The 27469-nt window shown below is 44.3% G+C and overlaps 1 protein-coding gene and 1 pseudogene across 4 annotated transcripts in view; one reads left to right on the forward strand and one right to left on the reverse strand.

Annotated features, from left to right (window-relative positions):
- LOC132228215 (chromatin remodeling regulator CECR2) overlaps window positions 1-27469 on the forward strand; it is a 240285-nt gene that overhangs the window by 145960 nt on the left and 66856 nt on the right. The window lies entirely within an intron of this gene.
- On the reverse strand, window positions 1080-1824 carry LOC132226296 (phosphatidylethanolamine-binding protein 1-like; annotated as a pseudogene).

Consider the following 27469-nt stretch of genomic DNA (forward strand, 5'->3'; position numbering starts at 1 on the left):
TACCATAATATGTATAAACTTATAATGATAGATCAAATAGTAAAATTTCTATTTGGAAAATGTATTTTAGCAAGTTTACATAAACATTTGAAATTTTTTTTTCCACACAATGTTTTTATTTTTATTCATCTGTAAGCAAACAGCAGAATTAACACAACATTTAGCAACTCCAGACTGGCTTTTGTTACACCAACAAAGGGTGATAAATTTAACAGGCACAGACTAATGGATTTCAGATAACCTCTCACCCAGCCCTGTAGCTCAACAGAAAAGGAACTCTCCAGATTGCTTTTTCCATTACTGCTGTTCAAAGGATACCGCTTTAAATTCTGAGTTGTTATTCTAATACTAGAGGCCCAGTGCACAAAAATTCATGCACTGGAGGGGGGTGGTCCCTCAGCCCAGCCTGCACCCTCTCCAATCTGATCCCTCTCACAATCCGGGACTGCTGGCTCCTAACCACTTGCCTGCCTGATTGCCCCTAACTGCTTCTGCCTGCCAGCCTGATGGCCCCTAACCACTCCCCTGCCAGCCTGATTGACACTTAACTGCTCCCCTGCTGGCCTGGTCACTCCCAATTGCCCTCCTCTGCCGGCCCAATCGCCCACAACTGCCCTCCCCTACCAGCCATCTTGTGGTGGCCATCTTGTGATGATGTGGGGGCAGCCATCTTGTGATGACATGAGGGTGTGAGTGCCACTTAGGCTTTTATTAGTATAGACTAGAGGCCCAGTGCACAGGATTTGTGCACTCGGGGAGGCGGGGGTGCTCCCTGAGCCCGGCCTGTGCCCTCTCACAGTCAGACATCCTTAGTGCTGCCACGGAGGCGGAAGAGGCTCCCGCCACCTCTGCTGCATTGGCCAGCCATGAGCCGGCTTCTGGCTGAGTGGTGCTCCCCCTGTAGAAGTGCACTGACCACCAGGGGGCAGCTCCTGCCTTGAGTGTCTGTCCCCTGGTGGTCAGTGCACATTATAGCAACCAGTGGTTCTGCCGTTCAATCGATTTGCATATTAGCCTTTTATTATATAGGATTAACAATCTGATGACCATATCATAGTACCAAAATAGCCCTGAAAATGGAGTTCAAATTTGATCAAAACAAATCCAGGGTGTGTGACCCTGTACAATTATAACGGACAGGTAGAAGGAAAAGTCACCCTACAGCACTATCTGCTCAGGTCTCACCTGTGAGAGTGGGAACAGGGAAGAGGAGAAATCAACATGCATCACTGAACTTGAGAACACTGCTTGGGACCCCTGGGGCAAATTCTGTCTCCTGGCTTTCCCCTACTGCCCAGCCAGCTGCTCATAGAGCTTGGGCACATAGTCATCCCATTCCGCCTGGTAACATGTGCCGTCCACTGGGAACCCAAGGTCATACTTTTTGCAGAAAGGTGCCACCTTGAATTTGCCACGGTGGTCTCCAGATCAGTTGCTGAGAATGGGCTTGTCATACTTCAGCGGCTTGGCCTGCTCGTAAATCAGCCAGATATAGTGGTGAAGGCCTGTGCCCTTAGGAGGCTCAGAGCCCACATAATCAGAGAGGACGGTGCCACTGCTGATGTCGTTGCCCTTCATGTTGACCACCAGGAAATGGTGCCATTCCCTAAATTTGGGGTCCTTTCTGTTTGGAGCATCTGGGTCTGTCAAGACCGGGGAGTAGAGTTTACTTGGATCAACGCCATCCCATGAAATACCAGTAGGCCGGTTCTTAACCTGGGTGGGCATCAGCTCGTTGACCTCTGCTCCGGAGTATTTGACCTGCAGCGGATCCACTTCCTGCAGGCTCAGGGGCCCGGACCACTGGCTGAGGTCCACCGGCATCATGGGGCAAAGTGGGGACAACTAGAGAGATGCAGGGGAACCAGGAGCTGGCCAACAGCACCAACTGGAAGTGGTTCGCAAACAGGCCAGAGACCACGCAAGCCCACTGTGGAGGGTGGGGTACACAAGAGCCACCCCCGTCACCCCTCTGCCTTCATGAATTTTTTTTAAATTTGGAAACTAGAGGCCTGATGCATGAAGATTCATGCAAGAATAGGCCTTCCTTCCCCTGGCTGCTGGCACCGGCTTCCCTCTGGGACCTGGGCCTTCGCTCCAGGCTGGAGCCGCCTCCCACCTTCGCTCATGGCCGGAGCTGCCTCCTGCCTTTGCTCCAGCCCTGCTGCTCTCCTGTAGCTCCCTGCACCCCCCCCCCCCCAATAACAGGCATCCCACCCCATCCCCCCGCTCAGCGCCTGCACACACGCACTGTCCAGGGGCCCGGAGCGGCCAGGGTGGGGCGGAACACCTGCATCGTCACCATGACAACACAAGCGACCCAGCCCTGCCACCGCCATCTTTGCAATATGCAAATTACAAGTGTCAATTTGCATGTTCCCTCCTTATTGGCTGTGGGTGTCGCCATCTTTGTCGTGATTTGATGGGCCATTTGCATATTCCTTCCTTATTATATAGGTTAATTGCTTTTTTCCTGTTCTTATTTCCAAAAATAATTTGTTCATCATCACTAGAACCACTTTTGAACATTCAACTATAGTTTTCTAGAGCACTTCAGCCTCACTTCTGTCTTAAGGTTTTGAATCTACTTTTGATGCTGATGCTGTTTTCTGAAAATTTATCCTAAATCACAGGTACCTGTTCATTTAATAGGATAGTTGGGGTTTTCAGTTGCTCTATAGGTGTATATTCAACATAAATACTTACACATTTCTATTTCCAGTCATTGTTATAATGACAATTAACACTTGTAATTTATATTACACCCAAAGCAACTGCTGAATCATTTTAAAACAGTGGTTCTCAACCTGTGGGTCGCGACCCCTTTGGGGGTTGAACAACCCTTTCACAGGGGTCACCTAAGACCATCGGAAAACACATATAATTGCATATTGTTTTTGTGATTAATCACTATAATTATGTTCAATTTGTAATAATGAAAATATATCTTGCATATCAGATATTTACATTACGATTCATAACAGTAGCAAAATTACAGTTATGAAGTAGCAACGAAAATAATTTTATGGTTGGGGGTCATCACAACATGAGGAACTGTATTAAAGGGTCACGGCATTAGAAAGGTTGAGAACCACTGTTTTTTTTTTTCTCTCCTTTTTTAAAATATGTTTTTTTATTGATTTCAGAGAGGACAGGAGAGGGAGAGAGATAGAAACATCAATGAGGAGAGAGAATCATTGATTGGCCGCCTCCTGCACACTCCATACTGGGGATCGAGCCCGCAACCAGGGCTTGTGCCCTGACCGGGAATTGAACTGTGACCTCATGGTTCATTGGTTGATGCTCAACCACTGACCCTCGAGGGCTGGGATCTTAGACTGATGATTTCAACTGAACACTCAAAAATGGTGCAAAGGGGTTCAGAAGCCACAGAAACAAATTGAAACCATAAAAAAAAAAAAAATGACCAATAGCACAGGAAAGCGGGGCTCACTCGTGTACTAGTGTGCTGACCTTGCAGATTGGTGCCCCAAGTGTACACATGATTTGTCTGATCCTCATGGGCATATTTTAAACTTAGTGGGCAACATTAAAAATACTGAAAATTTCACTTAAATGTTTGCGTTTCTGGCTTCTCTTGAAAAATCAGACGGCCTGGGAGCGGCAGCTGCACTCTGCTCTCCAGTGTTCACAGTCCCAGCGTTTCCAGGGCATGCGAACAGGCCCACCTCACCAACTGCAGCCTCTAGAGCAGCGGTTCTCAACCTGTGGGTCGCGACCCCTTTGGGGGTCGAACGACCCTTTCACAGGGGTCGCCTAAGACCATCAAGAACCACTGTTTTAAAGTGTTCTTTTTGTCTCCTTGTAAAGTGGATTGAATCAGATGACATCTGTAAACATCTAAAACTGGCATTGATTAGGGTTATTTTAGGCTATTGTCTCTTCCCTAATTACTGCTCTCTGAAAATAAAACAATTGAGCGAGTATTTACATTCAACTTTATTTTGTGAAAGAATTTGCTGAAAAATCTTTTCCTCAGCCCAACAAAAGCATACTTAGTTGTTTGCCAGTTGTACTTCTGAAACATTCCCTCACTATTCTGTGCATTTTCATTCTTATTTAATCTCTATCTTAATCTATTGCGATCAACAATCCTTGTCCTCAGCTTTGTAGTTTCGATAACTGAATGATGTCATTAGGCCCAGAGTCTCAAAATGACATTTATTGAAAACAGGGTTGATAACCTTTATGGTCATTATATTCACACCTGCCATTTCACACATACCACCTTCCTAATACCAAGACCCACTTAGTAATTAAGGAGCTGAGTATCAGAAGAGAATGAATTAGTCTTGAGGGGATAATTTCTCCTAGGCCTGATTAGATATTGCTGCCTCACAACAAAGATCATCACAGTGTCTCCCTCAGGATAAAGAACTTGATAAACTCCCTTGTGGCATCTTTCCCATTATAAATAGCATACACATATTTTTGGTTATACCATCTTTTGAAAAATGAATGGTATTATTTTCTTAGTTATAATCACACCCTGGTCATTCCTAGTTTGTCCTGACTTTCCAGATTTCTTCTCTTGATTGAATTTCTGACATTTCTGAAAACTTGAATCATACATTCATCTGTTAGACCAGTTGTTCCCACTGGCTAATTTCTTTCCGTTTTCTCTGTGAAAATTCCATGACCCCTCTATGGAGGCACTGGGCAGTACCAGGGGTTTTGGCACAGATCATGAAATTTTCATTTTTAACATTTCATTCTTAAAGATAAACAACATTTTGCTCTTACTGGCTCCCTTGTGTGTACTGGCTGAGTGCTACTCATTCTTCAACTTTTGCTAATCTCCACAGCAGCATTTTCTGCTGTCCTAATCATAACATTGAATTGATAACAGTTATTTTTTTCCTAACCCCTTTCTATGTCTTATGTTTCTTAAGGATAAGATTCTCATTATCCTCTTTGCATTTCCAGTACTTAACACAGAGCCTGGCACTTAGGCAATTCATATGCATGGCTTGCCTTTCCACTTCTGTCATATCCCACTGTCACATTCCCCAAAATATGGTGAACTGGTTGAATTGTTTAGTTAAAAGAACCCCAACCCTCAGCCCCCTACACACATCAAAGTTACATATGAAGTTTTCTGTGTATATGCATTTTTGTCGTTCTCATGCACGAGAGCAGGACACAATCAGACATGTCCACTTTATTTTTATTTTTTAATCCTCACCCAAGGATATTTTTCCATTGATTTTTAGAGAGAGTAGAAGAGAGAAGGAAAGACAGAGAGAAATATCGATGTGATAGAAACACATCGATTGTTTGCCTGACCAGGGCCCAGGCCAGGGAGGAGCCTGCAACCTAGGTACAGGCCCTTGACGGAATCAAATCCGGGACTCTTTGGTCCTCAGGCCTATGTTCTATCCACTGAGCCAAACCGGCTAGGGCCAGACATGCCCACTTTAAACTTCTAGAAGCTTATTTCTAGGACCTTATTTCAAGCATCAAGTCTATTGCCTCTATCCCCCTCCCACCTATCATTTATTCAACTTTTATCATGTTTTTTTTGTTTATATTGTAATCTTTGGGGGGGGGGATTAAACTTAACTAAAATTTCCTTGTTCTACTTCTTTTAACACATACTGTTAGTTGCAAAATCTTGTTGACTCTACTTCTGAAATTCTCTTTGTGCTTTTTATCCTTCCCATTTCTACTGTCATCATTCTAGTATTGGCCCCATCACTTGTTCCTTGGACTAGATCAGGGATCTTCTCGCCCTAGTCCAGCGATTCTTAACCTGTGGGTCACGAACAATGAAAATACATCCTGCATATCAGATATTTACATTACAATTCATAACAGTAGCAAAATTACAGTTATGAAGTAGCAACGAAAATAATTTTATGGTTGGGAGTCATCACAACATGAGGAACTGTATTAAAGGGTCGCGGCATTAGGAAGGTTGAGAACCACTGTGGCCTAGTCTCTCTCCATAAAATGTGTCCTGAAAACCGTACCAGGACTAACCTTCCAAGTTTGATTATTCTTTCTTTTCTCTGTTCAAAAACATTCCCTGATTTTTAGTGGCTCCCCAGTACCAAAAATAATTTCCAACTAACCCAGTACTGAGTTCCTAATGGCAGAGAATAAAAACTGCATAACATTTGAGGTCTAGAGTGATGGTCTGAAGAAATTCCAAACATAAGTTGTCTGATGAAGTCTTCTGTTTTATTTTTTTAATTTATGAAATGTTTAAGTTACAAATATCTTCCTAAGCAAAACAATGACAACAACAAAAAAGCAAAGTAAAACCGACGCTCTAAGAAGCTGTGCCATTTTCACCTTGTTCCTGTATTCTGTGGAGCCCGGGGAACACATAAGCAATGAAGTCTAGATTACTCAATCTGGTATCTGAGGCTGTGTATGGTGTGCCAAGAACCTGCTTTTCCAGATTTCTTCTCTGCATGGCCATGCTTGTCCAATACTAACCTCACTGAACATGTTGAAGCTTTCCAACTTTTTCAGTGCTCAGGAATTGTTATGGGTTTTTTTTTGGGGGGGGGGGGGAGAGAGAAGATCCATGAAACTTCTAAGCCTTCTATTACTTCTGGAGCCAGCATTGGTAATTTATAACTTCTCAGTAAATCATATTCTTCTAGATTTACACATTCATTGGTGTAACTTGTATTTTCATTTAGCCTGATATTTTAAGGTAGCAGTCATATTTGAGGGGAGGAGCTATTTTGGTTTCCTTTAGGTTTGTACCCAACATTATCACCAGTGACACAGCTGTTTCATGGGTCCAGATTAAGAGGAATGGTGTAGTTTTGCAGCAGAGCAGCAATACAGACCTACTGGCCTTTGGGAAAGTCTCTCACCATTATACCCACTCAAACTGATTTATATTTTACAGTCTAAATTGGCAAGAGGCGGGCCTTTGGGATTAAATTAACTTATACCAACTTAGAAAGCATCAGCTGCAAAATTCAGCGGTGCCTTCTGGAGGCTAGTATGCTTGTTTCTTCATGTAGTCTAAGCCTACACTCCAGGCATTCTTTCTTGGATAGAAGCTGGGATGATCCTTCAGAGGGCCTGTTTTGCATCTCTTTTACGTAAGCGAGGTTCTAGGTCCTATACAGAAGCCCCCCCCCCCCCCCATCTTTGACTGAGACACTTGCTACATGGCAATTGGTTCTTGTGCAAATTAAAAAGTTTGTAGCCTTCTAAAATCAAATACAACATACATTACTTTCTTTAGGCCATTTTTTCTTCTCCTTAAGTAAACTTAAAGGAATTAGTATGCCTGAATGTCAGTAGTATAAATCTGTCAGCTTTATCCTAACTTGAAAGTTGAGGAAAAGAAAGGTTTCTCTCGAGCATCATCTTTAACAGAAGTTAAAGAAAATTTCTATAGGGATTAGAAGTGTTTCAAGCAATAGGAAGTATCTGTAATGTTATTTAAGAAAAAGTGTTCCCCTGGCCAATGTTTCTCAGTGGTTAAAGCGTTGGCCCACATACCGAAGGCTCACAGATTCTATTCCCGATCAAGAGCACTTACCTGGGTTGCAGGTTTGATCCCCGGGTACAGTCAGGGCAGTTGCAGGAGGCAACCAATTGATGGGTCTCTCTCACATCGTTGTTTCCCTTTCTCCCCCACCCCCACCCCCCTGCTCTCTTTTAAAAAAAAAAATCAGTGAAAAAAATATCCCCTGGCGAGTGTTTACAATAAATAAACAAGGAAGGAAGGAAAGAAAGAAGGGAACGGGGAAGAGGAAAGAGGAAGGGAAGGGAGAGAAAGAAAAAAAAGGTGTGAAGTGGGTGGTACATTAAAGAAATTAGTGCCTGGCTGGCATGGCTCTGTGGTTGAGCGTCGACCTATGAACTAGGAGGTCATGATTTGATTTCTGTGCACATGCAGCGGTTGTTCACGTCTGGATCCTCAGGGTGGGGCATGCAGAAGGCAGCCAGTCAATGATTCTCTCTCATCACTGATGTTTTTATCTGTCTTCTCCCTCTTCCTCTCTGAAATCAATAAAAATCTATTTTTAAAAAAGAAATTAGTAATATTCTATTTGTGTCAGTTTTCAGTCTGGAGACAATCTTCGTTTATTAGGCAGGTGGGAATTTTTGAAGTGAAGAATTTTTTTTCATGGCATATGCTCCATTCTCTCCTTCCCTATAACCTGCCAGAGTTTGGAGTTGTTCTCTTTGCTCAGTCCTGAGTTCTTTTCCCAGCAGCCACTGCTTGTTCTTTTTTTTTTTTTTTAATATATTTTATTGATTTTTTACAGAGAGGAAGGGAGAGAGATAGAGAGTTAGAAACATTGATGAGAGAGAAACATCAATCAGCTGCCTCCTGCACATCTCCTACTGGGGATGTGCCCGCAACCCAGGTACATGCCCTTGACCAGAATCGAACCCTGGACCCTTCAGTCCGCAGGCCAGGCCAACGCTCTACCCACCTAGCCAAACCGGTTTCAGCCACTGCTTGTTCTTGAGGATGGAGGAGGTGGATCGATTTTTAACAGTGTTCTCTAATGAACTGTGACGCCAGCTGCAGAGGGCAAATTCTGTTACTCCCTCCAGCTACTCTCTAAAGCTGCAGAGCAGCAGTCGGCTCCCTTCTCAGTGCTGATTTGTTGATTTTTCTGCACACACACCCCTTCCCAGAACTTCTTGTCAAAGTTCAGGTTTCTGTGCTCTCATAGCTCAGTGCTCACAGTGAAAAGGAAATACAAAAAGGGAGGAGAGAAAGTAGGGGGAAGGGGAGGGAGGGGGCTTTTTAGACTTTTTTAAGTCTAAGACTTTAGCTCTGGATGGAAGGCATGAGTAGTAAGGCTTTGAATAAAATGGGTTTCCAAATAGTTTTTATTGGGTCATGAACATGGTAGGCCACATAATAAAAGAATATGAATTTTTATTGTTCTGAAACCTCCAAATTTTGGGGGGTAGTTACTTTTTTCTCTCCACACACTATCATTGTGAGGAGGAAGATGAAATAATTGTAATATTAATGTGTTATAGAACATTTACTGTGTGCCAGGCTCCCCTAGCTTTTATAAAGTGTTACCTTATTTAATTATTGCAACAACCCTTGGAAGTAGATACTTTTAATATGAGTTTTTTTCAAAATTGTGATAAAAAAAACACATAACATAAAATTTACCATCTTAAGCATTTTTAAGTTTACAATTCAGTAGTGTTAAGTATATGTCCATTGTTGTGAAACAGATCTCCAGAACCTTTTCATCTTGCAAATCTGACTCTAAGTAAAAAAATCTTTAATAATCCAGTTATTCTGTTCAGCAGGATTAATATTGCTTTCCTATTTTTTTTCTTCTTTGCCGTCTTTCTGTAACATTCCTAATCTGTATTCACTGTACTGTGGTGAAAACTGAGGCCTGTATTGGTGTGCCTTAGTTTATCCATTCAGTACAGACTACTAAGGATTAACAGTTACTAAGGGGAAAGAGAAAAAGCCGTGCCCTCTGGGGGCTGGGGGATGCATCACCTAGTCTTTATTCTGATCTTTATTGATTCTGCTAGAGGGGAAAAGTTCACTGATAACTTTGTCACCTCAAAAGTTACCATAGGCCTGCGTATTTTTTGGTTGGTTAACTAGGTAGCTCTGATTTATGAAGCAAAATATTATAGAAATAAATTTTTAAGAGCAATTTTATATTTTGAGTCCCATTTTCTTACCAATTTAAGAGTTTCTATATTACATCATTAAAATGGTTAGGCAAGGGTGAGGGGTTAAATTATTTTTTCAAATGACACAGAGTTCCTCTCAATACTTTTTGAGAGACAATTCAAGTCTGCTCAGTTGTCTTTGGAAGAACTGATCCAACATCCTTGATATTTTACCTTCTGTGTCTTCTCTAGTTGCTAATGCACATCATAGTTGTTCTGGAAAACGCGAAGCCCAGCTTCACTGGGAAGAAATTTTCACCAATTCCATTTAGCCCGCCCACCACGTTTGGACAGATCATTGGTAATATTTTGGGGCAGGTCATTTATAATATTTTTTCAAATTAAGATATGAATGTTGCCGAAACCGGTTTGGCTCGGTGGATAGAGTGTCGGCCTGCGGACTGAAGGGTCCCGGGTTTGATTCTGGTCAAGGGCATGTGCCTGGGTTGCGGGCATATCCCCGGTGGGAGATGTGCGGGAGGCGGCTGATCGATGTTTCTCTCTCATCGATGTTTCTAGCTCTCTATCTCTCTCCCTTCCTCTCTGTGAAAAATCAATAAAATATATTAAAAAAAAAAAAAGATAGGAATGTTAGCCCCAAGTTTCTGCTGAGAATGTTAAGAAAACTGTGGTTGAATTGCTAATTAAACCTTGGTACTGAGGCAGGCGGAATATGTGAGAAAAATTTTCTTCACTTTTTAAACCTCAGATGCACAGATTTTTCTTAGTCATAATTCTTGATTCGTAACACATTTTTGTCATTGATCTATGGATATTTCACTTCATTCATTTATAAGTACTACCATCTGTGAAAATAGCATCCAAACAGAGTTAGACCATCATCAGTATCATGCTTCTCTCCCACTGAATCTTCTGCCTCCCAGCACCCATGAGAGTTGTTAAAAATCCAGATATAGAGTAAAAAGTTACCTTATATTTAATATATATTTGTTATAAATTAATCATTCGGTCTGGCCAGCATGACTCAGTGGTTGAGCGTAGACCTATGAACTGGAAGATCATGGTTTGATTTCCAGTTAGAGCACATGCCCGAGTTACGGGCTCGATCCCAGTTGGGGGGTGCAGGAGCCGATCAATTATTCTCTCTCATCGTTGATGTTTCTTTCTCTCTCTCCCTCTCCCTTCCTCTCTGAAATCAATAAAAAAAAAAAATTTTTAATAGTTGAGCTATTAGGCATGCATTTTAAGATAAATATTTCTTAGACTTTGAAAGAATCTATTTATAGATTTGGTTTACTAATTTTGATTTGTCAACTGCCATAGATTAACAAAATGTCAGTATTTTCAAATGTGAACATTCATAATTTACATGTAAATAAAATGTGGATTTAAAGACATTTTATCTTTGGCCATGATACTATTAACCTTTGTAGGTCTTAGTTTTTATTTTGTCACTGAAGGTCTTGCTTCAAACTTCAGTTGTCTGTAATTCAACTTGATAACTTTTTGGCAATAATAAAGATATTGATTTTATTTATTTATTTGTTTTAAATATTGTTGAGAGTATTACAGATGTTCCCCTTTTTTCTGCCCATTACCCCCCTTCACCCAAGCCTTCACTACCCTATTGCCTGTGTCCATAGGTAATGCATACATGCTTGTAAGTTCTTTGGTTAATCTCTGCTCACCCACCCCTCCCCCCTTCCCTCTGAGATTCATCAATCTGTTCCATGTTTCCATGTCTCTGGTTCTGTTTCATTCATCCGCTTATTCAGTTCATTAGATTCCTTATTTATTTTGATTTTTAGATTCAATTGTTGATAGATTTATATTTATTTTTTTTAACTAAATCTTTATTGTTCAGATTATTACATTTGTTCCTCTTTTCCCCCCCATAACTCCCCTCCTCCCAGTTCCCGCCCCACCCTCCGCCCTCACTCCCCACCCACTGTCCTCATCCATAGGTGCACGATTTTTGTCCAGTCTCTTCCCACATCTCCCACACCCCTTTCCCCCCCAAGAATAGTCAGTCCATTCCCTTTCTATGTCCCTGATTCTATTATAATCAACAGTTCATTCTGTTCATCAGATTATTGATTCACTTGATTCTTAGATTCACTTGTTGATAGATGCATATTTGTTGTTCATAATTTGTATCTTTACCTTTTTCTTCCTCTTCCTCTTCTTAAAGGATACCTTTCAGCATTTCATATAATCCTGGTTTGGTGGTGATGAACTCCTTTAGCTTTTCCTTATCTGTGAAGCTCTTTATCTGACCTTCAATTCTGAATGATAGCTTTGCTGGATAAAGTAATCTTGGTTGTAGGTTCTTGGTATTCATCACTTTGAATATTTCTTGCCACTCCCTCCTGGCCTGCAAAGTTTCTGTTGAGAAATCAGCTGATAGTCGTATGGGTATTCCCTTGTAGGTAACTGAGTTTCTTTCTCTTGCTGTTTTTAAGATTCTCTCTTTGTCTTTTGCTCTTGGCATTTTAATTATGATGTGTCTTGGTGTGGTCCTCTTTGGATTCCTTTTGTTTGGGGTTCTCCGCGCTTCTTGGACCTGTAAGTCCATTTCTTTCACCAGGTGGGGGGAGTTTTCTGTCATTATTTCTTCAAATAGGTTTTCAATATCTTGCTCTCTCTCATCTTCTGGCACCCCTATAATTCTGATGTTGGTATGCTTGAAGCTGTCCCAGAGGCTCCTTACACTATCCTCGCATTTTTGGATTCTTTTTTCATTTTGCTTTTCCGGTTGGATGTTTTTTGCTTCCTCGCATTTCAAATCATTGACTTGATTCTTGCGCTCCTCTGGTCTGCTGTCGGGCGACTGTATAATATTGGTTATTTCAGTCCGTGTGTGCTTAATTTCTAGTTGGTTCCCCAATATAAGATCGAGGGTCTTATTAGTTTTCGTGTAGATCTCATTAAGTTTATCGGCAGCTTCTAAACAGTTCTTGAGAGACCTTAAAAGTGTGGTTCTGAACTCTATTTCTTCCATTGACAATTTTGTCCTGTTTCTTTGTCTCCGCATTTTGTTATGCTTCCTTGGTGCACCCCCTAGTGGTCTTTGTTCGCAGTCTTATAGATAAATCTTGATTGTTGTAGCTAATCCCAGGGAGGGTTTGACCTCCAGGCCAAGTGGCTATGAGAATCAGCCGTGTCAGCAGTGAGGAGAACTTCTGTCCCCTAGGGAGGTGCTAATCTAGCCTTTGCCTGAGGCTATCCGGCAAATGCCTCTGTGCAGGGCTTGGGCGGGGCGGGTCGCACAGGATCAACAGGGTGGGCCGGAGAGAGCAGTTATGGCGGCTCTCAGTCCTGTCCCCAGGGGCTCTGCCTCTCTGAGTCCCAGCACCCGCTGCAAAGCTGGGAGAGAAAGCTGCACTCGCTCTGACCGAAGCCAGACAGTCCCGCTTCTCCCTTTGAGTCTGGGTCCCTAAAGACTCGCCTGTATCTGGAGCTCAGAGTCTGCGACTCCCTCCCGATTGAAAACAACAACCGCGCCCTCCGCCGCCAGCCCGCTCGCGCACTCCGCACCTCAGAATTTGACTTCAGCACTGCGCCTCCTCTGAGTGTCCGTGTGCGTTTCTCTTTCCTCCTAGTTGCAGGACTTCCACTCAGCCAGTGTTCCTGTGGTTCTGGGTGATGTCCCTTCCGTTTTTTGGTTTCACTTTTGAAGTAGTTGTTCAAAGCAGCAAACTCCGGCGTTAACCTATGCCGCCATCTTGGTTCTCCAACATATGATTTTCCGATTTATATTTATTGTACATGTCTTTTATCTTCTTATTAACTGCTTTTCTAAAATATTTTTTTATTGATTTCAGGGAGGAAGGGAGAGGGAGAGAGACATAGAAACATCAATGATATGAGACAATCATTAATTGGCTGCCTCCTGCACGCCCCCTACTGGGGATTGAGCCGGCAACCCATTCATATGCCCTTAACCAGAATTAAACCCGGGACCATTCAGTCCCCAGGCTATCCACTGAGCCAAACCAGCCAGGCTCTCTAGCTGCTTTTAAGATTATTTCTTTGTTTTTAACCTTTTGCATTTTATTTATTTATTTATTTATTTATTTATTTATTTATTTATTTTCTGTTCATCAGATTATTTATTCACTTGATTTTTAGATTCACTTGTTGATAGATGTGTATTTGTTGTTCATAATTTTTATCTTTACCTTTTTCTCTTCTTCTTCCTCTTCTTCAAGGATACCTTTCAGCATTTCATATAATACTAGTTTAGTGGTGATGAACCCCTTTAGCTTTTCCTTATCTGTGAAGCTCTTTATCTGACCTTCAATTCTGAATGATAGCTTTGCTGGATAAAGTAATCTTGGTTGTAGGTTCTTGGTATTCATCACTTTGAATATTTCTTGCCACTCCCTTCTGGCCTGCAAAGTTTCTGTTGAGAAATCAGCTGACAGTCGTATGGGTACTCCCTTGTAGGTAATTGACTTTCTTTCTCTTGCTGCTTTTAAGATTCTCTCTTTGTCTTTTGCCCTTGGCATTTTAATTATGATGTGTCTTGGTGTGGTCCTCTTTGGATTCCTTTTGTTTGGGGTTCTCTGTGCTTCCTGGACTTGTAAGTCTACTTCTTTCACCAGGTAGGGGAAGTTTTCTGTCATTATTTCTTCAAATAGGTTTTCAATATCTTGCTCTCTCTGCTCCTTCTGGCACCCCCATAATGCAAATGATGGTATGTTTGAATTTGTCCCAGAGGCTCCATAGACTATCTTCATATTTTTTTATTCTTTTTTCTTTTTGCTCTTTTGATTGGATGTTTTTTGCTTCCAAATATTCCAAATTGTTGATTTGATTCTCAGAATCCTCTCCTCTACTGGTGGGTCCCTGTAAATTATTCTTTATTTCAGTTAGTGTATGCTTAATTTCTGACTGGTCCTTTTTCATATCTTTAACATTCTCACTAAGATCCTTGAAAGTCTGACTAACTCCCTTGAAACTCTCATTAAGATCCTTGAGCAAACTTATAACCTTTGTTTTGAACTCTGTATCTATTCTATTGCTTGCTTCCATTTCATTTAGTTTTATTCTGGAGACTTCTTTCATTTTTGACATATTTCTTTTTTTTTCTTCTTAAAGTATTACAAAGAGTATTAAACATGTCTCCTTTTTTCCCTCTCTTGACATTCCCCTGGCCTCCCCGACCCCCCAGTGTCTTGTGTCCATTGGTTATTCTCATATGCATGCATACAAGTCCTTTGGTTGATCTCCTACCCTCCCCAGGCTTCCCAATGTAGTTTGACAGTCTGCTCAATGCTGCTCTGCCTCTGTATCCATTATTGTTCATCAGTCTATAATGATCCTTATTGTCCATATTTGAGTGAGTTCCTGTGGTATTTTTCTTGGCTTCCCAGGGGCCGTCTCAGTCTCACAGGGGCCATCTCAGCCTCACAGGGGCCATCCCAGCCTCACAGGGGCCGCCTTAGCCTCACAGGGGTCGTCCCAGCCTCACAGGGGCCGTTCCAGCCTCACAGGGGCCCTCTCAACCTCACCAGGGCCAATTCAACCTCACCAGGGCCGTCTCAGCCTCACGGGGGCCGTCTCGGCAACACGAAGTTTGGCGTTCTGTCCTTTGTTGGGCAGCTCCTTGCTGGACAAAATCTTCAGGTGTTCCTGGTGGCTGAATATCTGGTATGCTTGCTTAGATTTCGTTTTCTACCAAGTGCACAGACTGCCTGTCTGCCGTCTCCCAGCGTCCCATGTGAGACTGGATCTGGTGGACCTGCCTGTGCGTTTGCTGGTACAGTCGTTCCATGTCACCGGCCCAGCCGGGTCTGGCTGCAGTTTCCTCCGAACCTGATTCTGCTTCTTGAGTGTGTCCCCTATGTATGCGAGGAGTTGAAATCTGCATTCTGCTGGGCTGGGCTGCAAAAGCGCTGGTGATTCCCTTTGTGCCACTGGCACAGCTTGGGTGGGGATGTAAATTGAGTAGGGCGGGGTCCCCGGGAATCACCAGGACTGAGCAAGGGGCAATGGCATCTCCTCCACTCTCGCTCTCCGGCCCGTTGCAAGGCCGTCCCGCCTCTCCCCGTAGGGGTCTGAGACCTCATAATCCCGCCCCAAACAAGCTCAATGGACTCGAGAGTCTGCAGCCCCTTCCGATTGAAAAAAACCGCGCATCCAGTTGCAGCCCGCCTGGTGCGCGATTCCATACCTCCGTTCTTGGAGCCTCTGCACTACCTACTCAGTCTCAATGCTCTTCTTTCTTTCCTTCCAGTTGTAGAGCTTCCACTGGGCCAGCTTTCCTATGGTTCTGAATTATAGCTGTTTGTCTTATTGTTGGTAGTCTCGATGTTGTTTTGGGAGGCAGCACGCACAGGTCTGTACCTTACGCCGCCATCTTGGTTCCTCCATTTTTGACATATTTCTTTGTCTCTGCATTTTGACTGCATCCCTGTGTTTGTTTCTATGTATTAGGTAGAGCTGCTATGTCTCCTGGATTTGTTAGAGTGGCCTTGTGTATTTGGTGTCCTGTAGGGCCCAGTCTCCTGAGCTGGGCACTCTAGGTGCATCCCTGTGTGGCCTGTCTTGTTGTAGTTGAATTTTGATTGCTGTTGGCATTACTGGGAGGAGTTGTTCTCCAGGCCAATTGGCTGTGAGGACCAGCTCTGACTGCAGTGGAAGAGCTACTGTGCAGGAGACACCCCTATAAAACAGGACTTGATTCTGTGGGGCTTTGGTGCTTACTGAGCCTGCCCTGTGAGTGTGTCACTCTTGAATGTGCGAAATTTTAATCTGGTATGGTGAAGCTGTCCCCCCAGGTGCACTGGTTCTAAGAGGTGCAAAGTTAGCCGCTGTATTGGACCTCTTATTGATAGATATGGGGCATGCTGTCAACAGCTGCTGCTTGTTTGAGAGGTTTTAGGAAACCAAGACAGGCTATTTATATGGAGAAGCCAGGGAATCACCAAGGCAGAGCAAACAGTGTGAGCCAGGCTAATGGAAACTCACATATGGCTGCCAGTCAGCTCTGTGATGGGAGGAGGTCTCAGCATAGGAACAATTACCCCTGTGAACACTCCTACCTGGGAGAAAGCCACCTTTGAGTTCCTGCCCCAATGCCAGACAGTACAGTTCCTCCCCATATGTCCCTCTATCCCACTGAGCCTTTGGCCCAGTGGTGGAGCTCAGAGGGAGTGAACCCCTTAAGAGGAACACCTGGGTTTTCAGCAGCCTTCATGTCACTCAGCCACAATCTCTGCTCCTTTTTACAGCCTGAAGTTATGGGGACTTCTCTTCGCAGCTGTTTTGATTTTGATTTTTTTATTTTATATATATATATTATTGATTTTTTACAGAGAGGAAGGGAGAGAGATAGAGAGTCAGAAACATCGATGAGAGAGAAACATCGATCAGCCACTTCCTGCACATCCCCCACTGGGGATGTGCCCGCAATCCAGGTACATGCCCTTGACCGGAATCGAACCTGGGACCCTTCAGTCCGCAGGCCGATGCTCTATCCACTGAGCGAAACCGGTTTCGGCTGTTTTGATTTTTAAACAAAAAAAAAGCAAAACAAAAGAAAAAAACCAGTTTTTGGCTTTAGCTATTCTTAAAATTATCATTTCCGTATATTCAGGGTTTACAATATGAGGGTTTAATTCACAGCCCTATGTCAGAAATGTAGTGGGGTTTTTTTTAGAATTTTCTCATATTTTAGATCTATGGCATTATTTCATTTCTGTTGGTAATTATATTTGTCTTCCAGTTATTAAACCAGCATTTATTCCTCTTAACGCATGTTCTCAAATTTTTCCCTTCTTTTTTCTCACGGATGCTGCTTTTTTTACTGTAGGCTCTTTTAACTTCTAGATGAGCGCCTCCCTAATTATATATCCATATGAATTATGGAACTCTTCTTAAAATGCATATTCTGTTTTCCATAAGTGTTGTGGGGCCTGAGGTGCTGTGCTTCCAGCAAGCTTCCAGGCGATTCTGAGGCCACCACCTTTGTCCCCATTTCTAGTACCCCTCCCAATCATTCCGCATACTACTCTCAGTACTGTTTTTCTGAGAGAGACATCTGATTGTTTTACTCTATGCCTTCAGGCTTGATTTTATATGGAAATAAAATCCACACTCTTTAGAGTGGTTTTCAGAGAAGATGCTCAAGAAATAGGCCTGTCTTGCTATCATTCTTTAATCACCATCTTCACTTTTAGGAGAGCAATTCGTAATTAATACACATGCCAGAAGTTTCACTCTTTTTACTCTTCCTCACTGTGCATCTGCCAGGTAAGAGTCTCCCTGTCAGGGCACTGTGCAAATCTTACCTCCTTGGCAAAGTTTTATTCCACTATTCTCAGTTTCTCTACTTTGTCCCATACCACTTTATACATTTAATATAGTATTTATTACATTGTTTCATAATTTTTTGCTATCAAGAAAATATTTAAATGTCTACTCTGCATCATGCACTATTCTAGCGGTGAACACAATAAAAATAAATGAGTAAAAATGTCCCATTTGACTTACATTTTTAGCCCTTCCTCATTTCCTCCTTTTCTTCCTCCATTCCTCCTATTCGTCCATAACAATAGTAAGACTTTCTTATTCATCTTTGTATCTCTGTTGTCTGGCATATAGGACAGTGGTCGGCAAACTGCAGCTCGTGAGCCACATGTGGCTCTTTGGCCTCTTGAGTGTGGCTCTTCCACAAAATACGGACTTCTGCGCATGGACTACAAAATTTCAATTACACTGTACAGGCGCGCCCGCACGTGGTATTTTGTGGAAGAGCCACACTCAAGGGGCCAAAGAGCCGCATGTGGCTTGCGAGCCACAGTTTGCTGACCACTATAGTAGGAGAACTGTGTCTGTGTTTAGTTAATTTGACCACCTACTGTTTGCAAACTGCTGTGCTAGTATTATAGGTAGGGCCCCAGAGAAGAAAACAGGAATGTTTATTTCCCATAAGTAGCTTATGGAAGAGGAGGTGTTATTTTTAAGGAGCAGAAAAAAGGGTATTCACTCACACTATTGCTACATTTTATTTTTGCCTCTTCAGAGGGACAATATTATAGGTAGAAACTGAACAACTAGAACTTGCCCCTGGTGAAAGCAATACTGGTAAGAAGGGAATCATCCTTGTTAAGCATTCCCACCTAAACCAGAAGAGAATGTCTGTGGGTGGGAAGCAGGAGATGGAAAAGGAATTAGTAGTATAATTTGAATTTGTGCCTACAAGATTGACTTTATTTTTTTTTTAAGGTATGTCAGGTAAAAAAAAAATTAATGTAGATTTTGCATTTTGCTCTGCAGTGTGATTGTTTTGTAAAGTTAATGTTTTAAATTATTTACTACACAATAAAAGTGATCCATATGTATCCTACGGCTTCTAGGAATTGTGGCATGCCTCCACACTGATCTGTGGTAAACTTCTTGCTGTCCCCTCCCTGGTAAAGCCATTTAAGTTTTTATCTGTTCAAATGTGGCCTTTATCATAGCTCACTGTGGTACTTCTGTTCTTTACAACACTAGGAAACATCAGTTAGTACAGATTACAGTACCTTTAATCAAGAATAGCATTATGCCCTTGATTTACAATGATGGGGAAAAGGACAGAACACCAATTGAAATGTGAACATATTCACTTCTGAAGGAGTTGTGGAGGAACCAGCAAAGTGGAATTCAGCTACGAAGATTTTGTAGATAACAGTTTTTCATGTAAAGGACTACAGATAGTATGGCTTGGCGGAAGGAAGGAGGAAAGGGATTTCTTTCTATAGGGAGAATGGTACCTGTGAAGGCTTGGAGAAAAAGAGTGGTGAGGTGGTTATTGTACCTGTTAAAACTATCAGGCTTTTCCAGTGGGAAAAGCACTGGACTGGGTGATCCTGGTTTCACTTGGCTGTGATTTGCTGAGTGCAATTGAAGAAGTCACTTTAATCTTTCTAGACCTAGTTTCTTTATCTTTAAACTAGAGGCCCGGTGCACGAAATTCATACAAAGGTAGGGTCCCTAGGCCTGGCCAGTGATCAGGGCCAATCCAGACTTTCTTTCCCAGCTGCCAGCTGCCGGCTGAGGCCTTCCTTCATTCCGCACCACCCCCTGGTGGTCAGCGCATGTCATAGCAAGCAGTCGAACTCCGAAGGGAACAATTTGCATATTAGCCTTTTATCATATAGTAGAGGCCCGGTGCTCAAAAATTTGTGCACTCAGGGGGGAGGGGGTGTCCCTCAGCCCGGCCTGTGCCCTCTCGCAGTCTGGGACCCCTCGGGAGATAACGACCTGCTGGCTTAGGCCTGCTCCCGGGTGGCAGAGGACAGGCCTAATCCCTAGGTGCAGCCCCTGGTTGGGCTCAGAGCAGGGGCAATTGGGGAGTTGGGGCACTGACCCCTGTCATGCACAGAGCAAGGCATATTGGGAGGTTGCGATGCCACCCTCAGTCACGCTAAGGGTAGGGCCGATAGGGGGGTTGGGGCACCGTCCCCTGTCACACTCAAGGCAGGGTCGATGGGGAGGTTGCGGCGCCACCCCCTGTCAGGCACAGAGCAGGGCCAATCAAGGGGTCGGGGTGCTGCCCCTGTCACACACAGCGCAGGGCCCATCAGCGAGGTTGGGGCTTCATACCCTGTCACGCACATGGCAGGGTTAATAAGGGGGTTGGGGAGCTCCCCCCTGTCACGCACAGAGTAGGGCCGATAGGGGAGTTGGGACACCGCCCCCTGTCACACACAGAGCAGGGCGGATCAGGGGGTTGGGGCACCGCCCTCTATCACCCACAGAGCAGGGCTGATCAGGGGGTTTGGGAGCTCCCCCCTGTCATGCACACAGCAGGGCCGATAGGTGAGTTGGGGCACTGCCCCCTGTCATGCACAGAGCAGGGCGGATCAGGGGTTTGGGGCGCCGCCCTCTATCACCCACAGAGCAGGGCCGATCGGGGGTTGGGGCGCCACCACTGTCACACTCAGTGCAGGGCCGAGGTGGAGGTTATGGCTCTACCCTGTCACACACAGAGCAGGGCCCATGGGGGTGGGGGGGTTGGGGCACTGTACCCTGTCACACACAGAGCAGGGCCGTTCAGGGGGTTGGGGCGCCACACCCTGTTATACACAGAGCCACAGGGTGATCAGGGGGTTGGGGAGCTCCCCCCTATCAGGCACAGAGCAGGGCTGATCAGGGGGTTGGGACGCCTTCCCCTGTCATGAACAGAGCAGGGTGGATAGGGAGGTTGTGGCCCCACCCCCTGTCACACACAGAGCCTCAGGGCGATCAGGGGTGTTTGGTTGCTGCCCCCTGCCATGCTGATCCTGGTGCCGGGAGGCCTCGCGGCTCTGCTGATCCTGGTGCTGGGTGGCATATTACCCTTTTACTATATAGGCTAGAGGCCTGGTGCACAGGTGGGGGCCAGCTGGTTTGCCCTGAAGGGTATCCTGGATCAGGTGGGGGTCCCCACTGGGGTGCCTGGCCAGTCTGGGTGAGGGGCTGAGGGCCGTTTTCAGGCTGGCGGGTGACTGAAGCGCCCAACCTGTCCTTTTTTTCTTTTTTTTTTTATTCTGGGCCAGATTTAGCTCTGAGGCTTGGCTCCAGTTCTGACACCTCGGCTGCTGAAAGCAGGTATCTGGTTTGTTTGTGTTCTATAATTGTAACAGTGTTGCGGTCCTGCTCACTCCAGCTCTGAGATCCCGGCTGGCTGAAAGGTTTCAGGGGTTTTGTTTAGCTTCTATATTTGTAAGAATGTTTCTTAAACTTCAAGCCCTGAGGCTGCCAATGCAGGCGGGAAACGTCACTGGCCTCCTCCGTCACTGAAGCAAGCAAGCCTCCTGTTCACTTCAAGCTGCCTGGCTCCCGGCCGCCATCTTGTTGGCAGTTAATTTGCATATTGCCCTGATTAGCCAATGGGAAGGGTAGTGGAGGTATGGCTAATTACCATGTTTCTCTATTATTAGATAGGACTAGAGGCCCGGTGCACAAAAATTTGTGCACTGGCGGGGAGTGGAGATGGGGTGTCCCTCAGCCCCACTTGTGCCCTCTCACAGTCTGGGACCCCTCGGGAGATAATGATCTGCTTGCTTAGGCTCCTCCCGGGTGGCAGAGGGCAGACCCAATCCCTAGGTGCAGCCCCTGGTCGGGCTCAGAGCAGGGCTGATTGGGGAGTTGAGGTGCCGCCCCCTGTCATGCACAGAGCAGGGAGGATCGGGAGGGTGCGATGCCACCCCCAGTCACGCTCAGGGTAGGGCCGATTGGGGGGTTGGGGCACTGCCCCCTGTCACACTCAAGGCAGGGTCGATGGGGAGGTTGCAGCTCCACCCTCTGTCACGCACAGAGCAGGGCCTATCGGGGGTTGGGGAGCTCCCCCCTATCACGCATAGAGCAGGGCCCATCAGGGGGTTGGGGCTCCGTACCCTGTCACACACAGAGCAGGGCCCATCGTGGGTTGGGGAGCTCCCCCCTGTCACGCATACAGCAGGGCCCATCAGGTGGTTGGGGCTCCGTACCCTGTCACACACAGACCAGGGCCCATCGTGGGTTGGGGAGCACCCCTCTGTCACTCATAGAGCAGGGCCGATCAGGGGGTTGGGGAGCTCCCCCCTATCAGGCACAGAGCAGGGCTTATAGGGGAGTTGGAGAACCACCCCTTGTCACACACAGAGCCGCAGGGTGGTCAAGGGGTTTGGGCGCTGCCCCCTGTCATGCTGCTCCAGGGCCCAGGATGCCTTTCGGCTCCACTGATCCCAGTGCTGGGAGGCCTCGCAGCTCCGCTTGACACCAGGTCAGTGAGGCCTTGCTGCTCAGCTGATCCCAGTGCTAGGAGGCCTTGCGGCTCCGTTGATCCCGGTGCTGGGGGGCCTCACGGCTCTGCTGATCCCAGGCCGGGAGGCCTCGCGGTTCTGCTGATCCTGGGTTCGGGAGGCCTCACGGCTCCGCTGATCCCGGGTTCGGGAGGCCTAGTGGCTCCGCTGATCCCGGTGCTGGGAGGCATATTACCCTTTTACTATATAGTATAGTGGCCTGATGCACGGGTGGGGGCTGGCTGGTTTGCCCTGAAGGGTGTCCTGGATCAGAGTGGGAGTCTTGCTTGGGTGCCTGGCCAGCCTGGATGAGGCGATGATGGCTGTTTGCAGCTGGTCACACCCCTTCAGGGTGGGGGTCCCCACTGGGGTGCCTTGCCAGCCTGGATGAGGGGATGATGGCTGTTTGCAGCTGGTCACACCCCCGTTAGTTTAGGGGTCACCACTGGGGTGCCTGGCCAGTCTGGGTGAGGGGCTAAGGGCCGTTTTCAGGCTGGTGGGCGACTGAAGCTCCCAACCTCTCCTTTTTTTCTTTTTCTTTTTTTATTCTGGGATTTATTTACCTTCTATGGCTGTCACTGGAACTGAGAACCGGCTTCAGCTCTGAGGCTCAGCTCCAGCTCTGAGGCCTCGGCTGCTGAAAGCAGGTATCTGGTTTGTTTGGTTTCTATAATTGAAACACTGTTTCAGCTCTAGCTCGGCCAGCCAGTTGGCTGAAAGCATGGGGTTTGTTTAGCTTCTATAATTGCAACATTGTTTCTTAGAGTGCAGCTCAGAGCCCAGCAGCGGCAGGCGGGGAACCTTGGCTTCCTCCTTCACTGGAGCAAGCAAGCCTCCTGTTCGCTTCAGCTGCCTGGCTGCCGGCCGCCATCTTGGTTGGCAGTTAATTTGCATACCACCCTGATTAGCCTATGGGGAGCGTGTTGGAGGTACGGTTAATTACCATTTTTGTCTTTTATTAGATAGGAGGATTGAAGGAGTTGAAATAATATCATCTGTGATTTACCTTGCAGCTCTAGTATTAAGTAATTCTGGCTTACCTGTCAGATGAGATGGCCTGGATTTTTTCGCTTCAAAGTTTAGTTTTATTATAATTGCAGTTTCATATTTGCATTTTGAGAGTCTTGCTTGCCTAGCGGACCAGGCTTAAAATATGAGCCATTCAAATCTCCCCTTTGCTTCACATTTATTTCAGTTAGATCTTGAATTTATGTTTCTCCCTTTTCCTGCTGTTTCTCTCATTCAGTAAGTCCTTCAGAATCTTTCTCTTGGACTATTGTGTTTCACATTACATCACCTCCCACCCTATGCACTAGAATTTATCTCTTATACATACCAACTAGTTTAATCTCAATGTGTTTTTCCTCTAATTGTGGTAGTTCTCCACTGCCTTCCAAAGAAAGGCCAGACTAATTAACTCAGTATTCAGTATTGGCTATTAGTCTTGGCTCTCATTACTCCCCTCACATAATCTACAGAATAGTTAAACTGAACCTAATATCCTCTTGGTGCCTTTGCTCCTGTTGTTCCTGCACCTGGTTATGCCCTGCCTCTACGCCATTGTCAAACACATCACAGGCTTTCCATCTCAGGTGTGCCACCCCACTGTCTTCATGAAATCCCTCAGGCTTCCCACAGCCAGAAATAATCCTTTTCTTCTCAACTCCCATAGCACCTTTTCTGTATCTAATAGTGCTAATTACTTTGTTTGTTTGGTTGTCTTTTCTTTATTTTTATATTTTTGTACTATCTTACCTCTCTAAACTAAGCTCCCTGTGCAGGGTGGATGCTCAGTAAATATTTGTTGAATGAATGCCTGATTTATAGTTCAGGTCCCTGTTATTTTTGGTTGGTAGTGTTTCTTATTTTTCTGGATAATCACTAAAAAGAATATAGAAAAGAACCCTGCATAAAGGAACTAATAAGCTAATATATAAAAATAAGAATTATTGCTTTCGATCTGTTAATAATTCCCAAGTTTGTGCTTAAGGCAAACAAAGTGTTTTCAAGGTTCAGCCTTGTCTCTTGAGTTTCATTCACCTGGGCTTTCAAGGCACTATAGAATCCTTTTTAGTTGAACTACTACCTCAAAGTAGTTTGTGTTTTGTTTATTTATATCAATTATAGTATGCTTAACAATTTTTTGACCTGTGACGTTTTTAGAGTGAGTGTTTATAAAATTAGGAATTTTTAAAAATAAAGTAATAAATGGAACAATTAAAATAGTTTACAAAAGAAATATACTGGTTTTATAGTCCAAGCAGACTATCCTCTTTAGTACATACTGCCATGTAACACCTTGCTGAACAGTCACAAGTATATTCGTATTTCTGTGTATGAACATTGCTGACCTGTCACAAGTTAACTTGTGTTTTTTTCTCAACCTCTGAGGCAAATATTTCCAGAGATGTGGCAAGCAATACATCCTAATTCTTTCCATCCATCTTATATTATGGTAAAAGTTTTTAAAAAGATGCATCGTGGCAGAGAAGAATGTCATAGCGAATTATGTGCACTTTGTCTGATTGACCGAGTGACTTTGGTAGTCAGCTGGAAGATAGTAATGAGTCTAACATTAGACCATCAGGAAGGCAAAGGAGAAATGTGATAGTATATGACAGTGAAAGTATTTCTGAAGAATGGGCAGAAAAAGACATTTTACCAGCCTTGGGGGATTATACAAATATTTCAGGCATAGCTGTTCAATTTGAAGATGCACAAAGTATAAGTGAAGTTACCAATTTATTTTTTGACTAGAGGCCCAGTGGACGAAATTATTGCATGGAAGCAAGGAGGTCCCTCACCCCGGCCTCCACTCTCACGCAATCTGGGACCCCTCTGGGGATGTCCAACTGCTGGTTTAGGCCCGACCCCACAGGGATCCCTGCGGGATGGTGCCTAAACCGGCAGTCGGACTTCCCTCTCGCAATCCGATTCCGCTGGCTCCTAACCACTTGCCTGCCTACCTGCCTGCCTGATCACCCCTAACCACTCTGCCTGCCTACCTCATCACCCCTAAACAAGCGGGGCCTGCCTGATCGCCCCTGACCACACTGCTTGCCTGCCTGATCGCCCCTAACCACTCTGCCTTCCTGCCTGATGCCCCTAACTGCTTGCCTGCCTGCCTGATCGCCTCTAACCGCCTCTGCCTTGGCCCCTGCCACTGCAGCTTCATGCGGAAGGACATTCGGAAGGTTGTTCGGCTGTCTGGTCTACTTTAGCATATTACACTTTTATTATTTTAGATGAGGATTTTTTCTATCTTGTTACTTCTCAAACTAATTTACACCATCACTAAATGGAAAAATACCACGAAATCTTTGCTAAAACTTCACCATGGATGAATGTTACTTATAAAGAAGTTTCTTGGTTTAATTATATTGATGGGACTAACAAAGAAGCCAGAATGGAAAGATTACTGGCCAACTGACCCTTTACTTGGATCACACATATTTCCATAAACTATGACTGGAAAAAGATTCAAGCAGATACTTATTACATTCTTTCATCTGAAAAATAATTCACAAGCAACATGTAACACAGACCATGTTCACAAATTAAGGCCTCTTTTGGATCACTTTATCTCAAAATTTAAATCTTTATATATCAAAACAGCAGTTTTCACTCAGTGAAACTGATTCAAGTAGAGGACACATCAAATTGAAGACATATAATCTGGCAAAAAATAATAAAATATGGAATTTTAGTAAGGATACTTTGTGAAAGTTAGAGTGACTATATTTGCAACTTCAAGATATACATGGGTGAAAGTTACAACAGACTGTATTACCTGTCTTACGCCCTTTTCTTGGTTCTTGGCATCATATTTACCAAAACAATTACAACATCGTGTCTACACCTGAACTATTATTGAAGAACAACATACTGGTCTGTGGGACAATAAGGGAGACTGTGAGTTGCCAAAGCTACTAAACGAAAAGTGGCCAGCCACACAAGCGAGTTCTGGCTCGAAATAGCCAGTCAGCAAGGTTTAAGGTCAGAAATTACATCTTACACATACTTTGTGCTTTCAGAACTATTAATAAGATCCTTGAAAGTTTGGTAAATAAATCTGGATAAAGAACTGATTATGAGCTAGTCAAACCATAAGCACAGTGGACCCTGTTTAATAGAAAACTTTGCATGACTTAGAACATATTCCATCACCTCAGAAAATACTGGTTTATTGGGAGATTGAGAAGAGAAATAGGATCTCCTAATTTTCCCCCCTGTCACTTTTTGACCTTGTAGCTTCGGAGCGCTCAACTAATCTTTGTTTAGAATGCTGTGCCAAAACAGGCTTTGGCGTTGTCTACGTGATCCCCAATGAAAGGAAATGCATCTCACCTAGGATTAGACGATTAATATAGACATTACCTCACTTCTTTCCAGATGATGTAAGATTAATCTCAGTTCTGGTAATCTATCATCAGTCATGTAGGTATAGTGTACTTAAAGTATAAAAAATGCCAACTTATTACCAATGCTTTTTTCAAAATATAGTGCTTCTTTTAAGCTATTGCAGATCGGTAAATGAAGAAAAGTTTCTAACTAATTACATCTTTGCTCCTTTAGTCTCTTGCCATTAAAAATAGAAAGCAGCCCTGGATGGTTTGGCTCAGTGGATAGAGCATCGGCCTGCAGACTAAAAGGTCCCAGGTTTGATTGTGGTCAAGGGCACATGCCCAAGTTGCAGGCTCGATCCCCAGTAGGGGGCGTGCAGGAGGCAGCCAGTCAATGATTCTCTCTCATCATTGGTGTTTCTATCTCTCCTTCTTCCTTCCTCTCTGAAATCAATAAAAATATATTTTAAAAAACAGAAAGCAGTACAGCATATTTATGTAAGTTAAATTCTTTGATAATTATTGATTTATAAAAAGTGGTATATGTGTACGTATTTCTTTTAGTGTGCTGATAAAAGGAATGGAGCTTGGGAAGGAGCAAGGTGAGAAATAAACCCCGTGGAAAAATAGGAAGTTGAACTCAAGTTGCTCCTCTAGCAGTAATTGTGGGGAAGATGGTCAGAGTTGATCCATGACTAGCATTTCTGCTACACTGACCATTAAGATGCTTGGGAGAGG

The sequence above is a fragment of the Myotis daubentonii genome, chromosome 2 (assembly GCF_963259705.1).
Source record: "Myotis daubentonii chromosome 2, mMyoDau2.1, whole genome shotgun sequence".
Lineage (NCBI taxonomy): Eukaryota > Metazoa > Chordata > Mammalia > Chiroptera > Vespertilionidae > Myotis > Myotis daubentonii.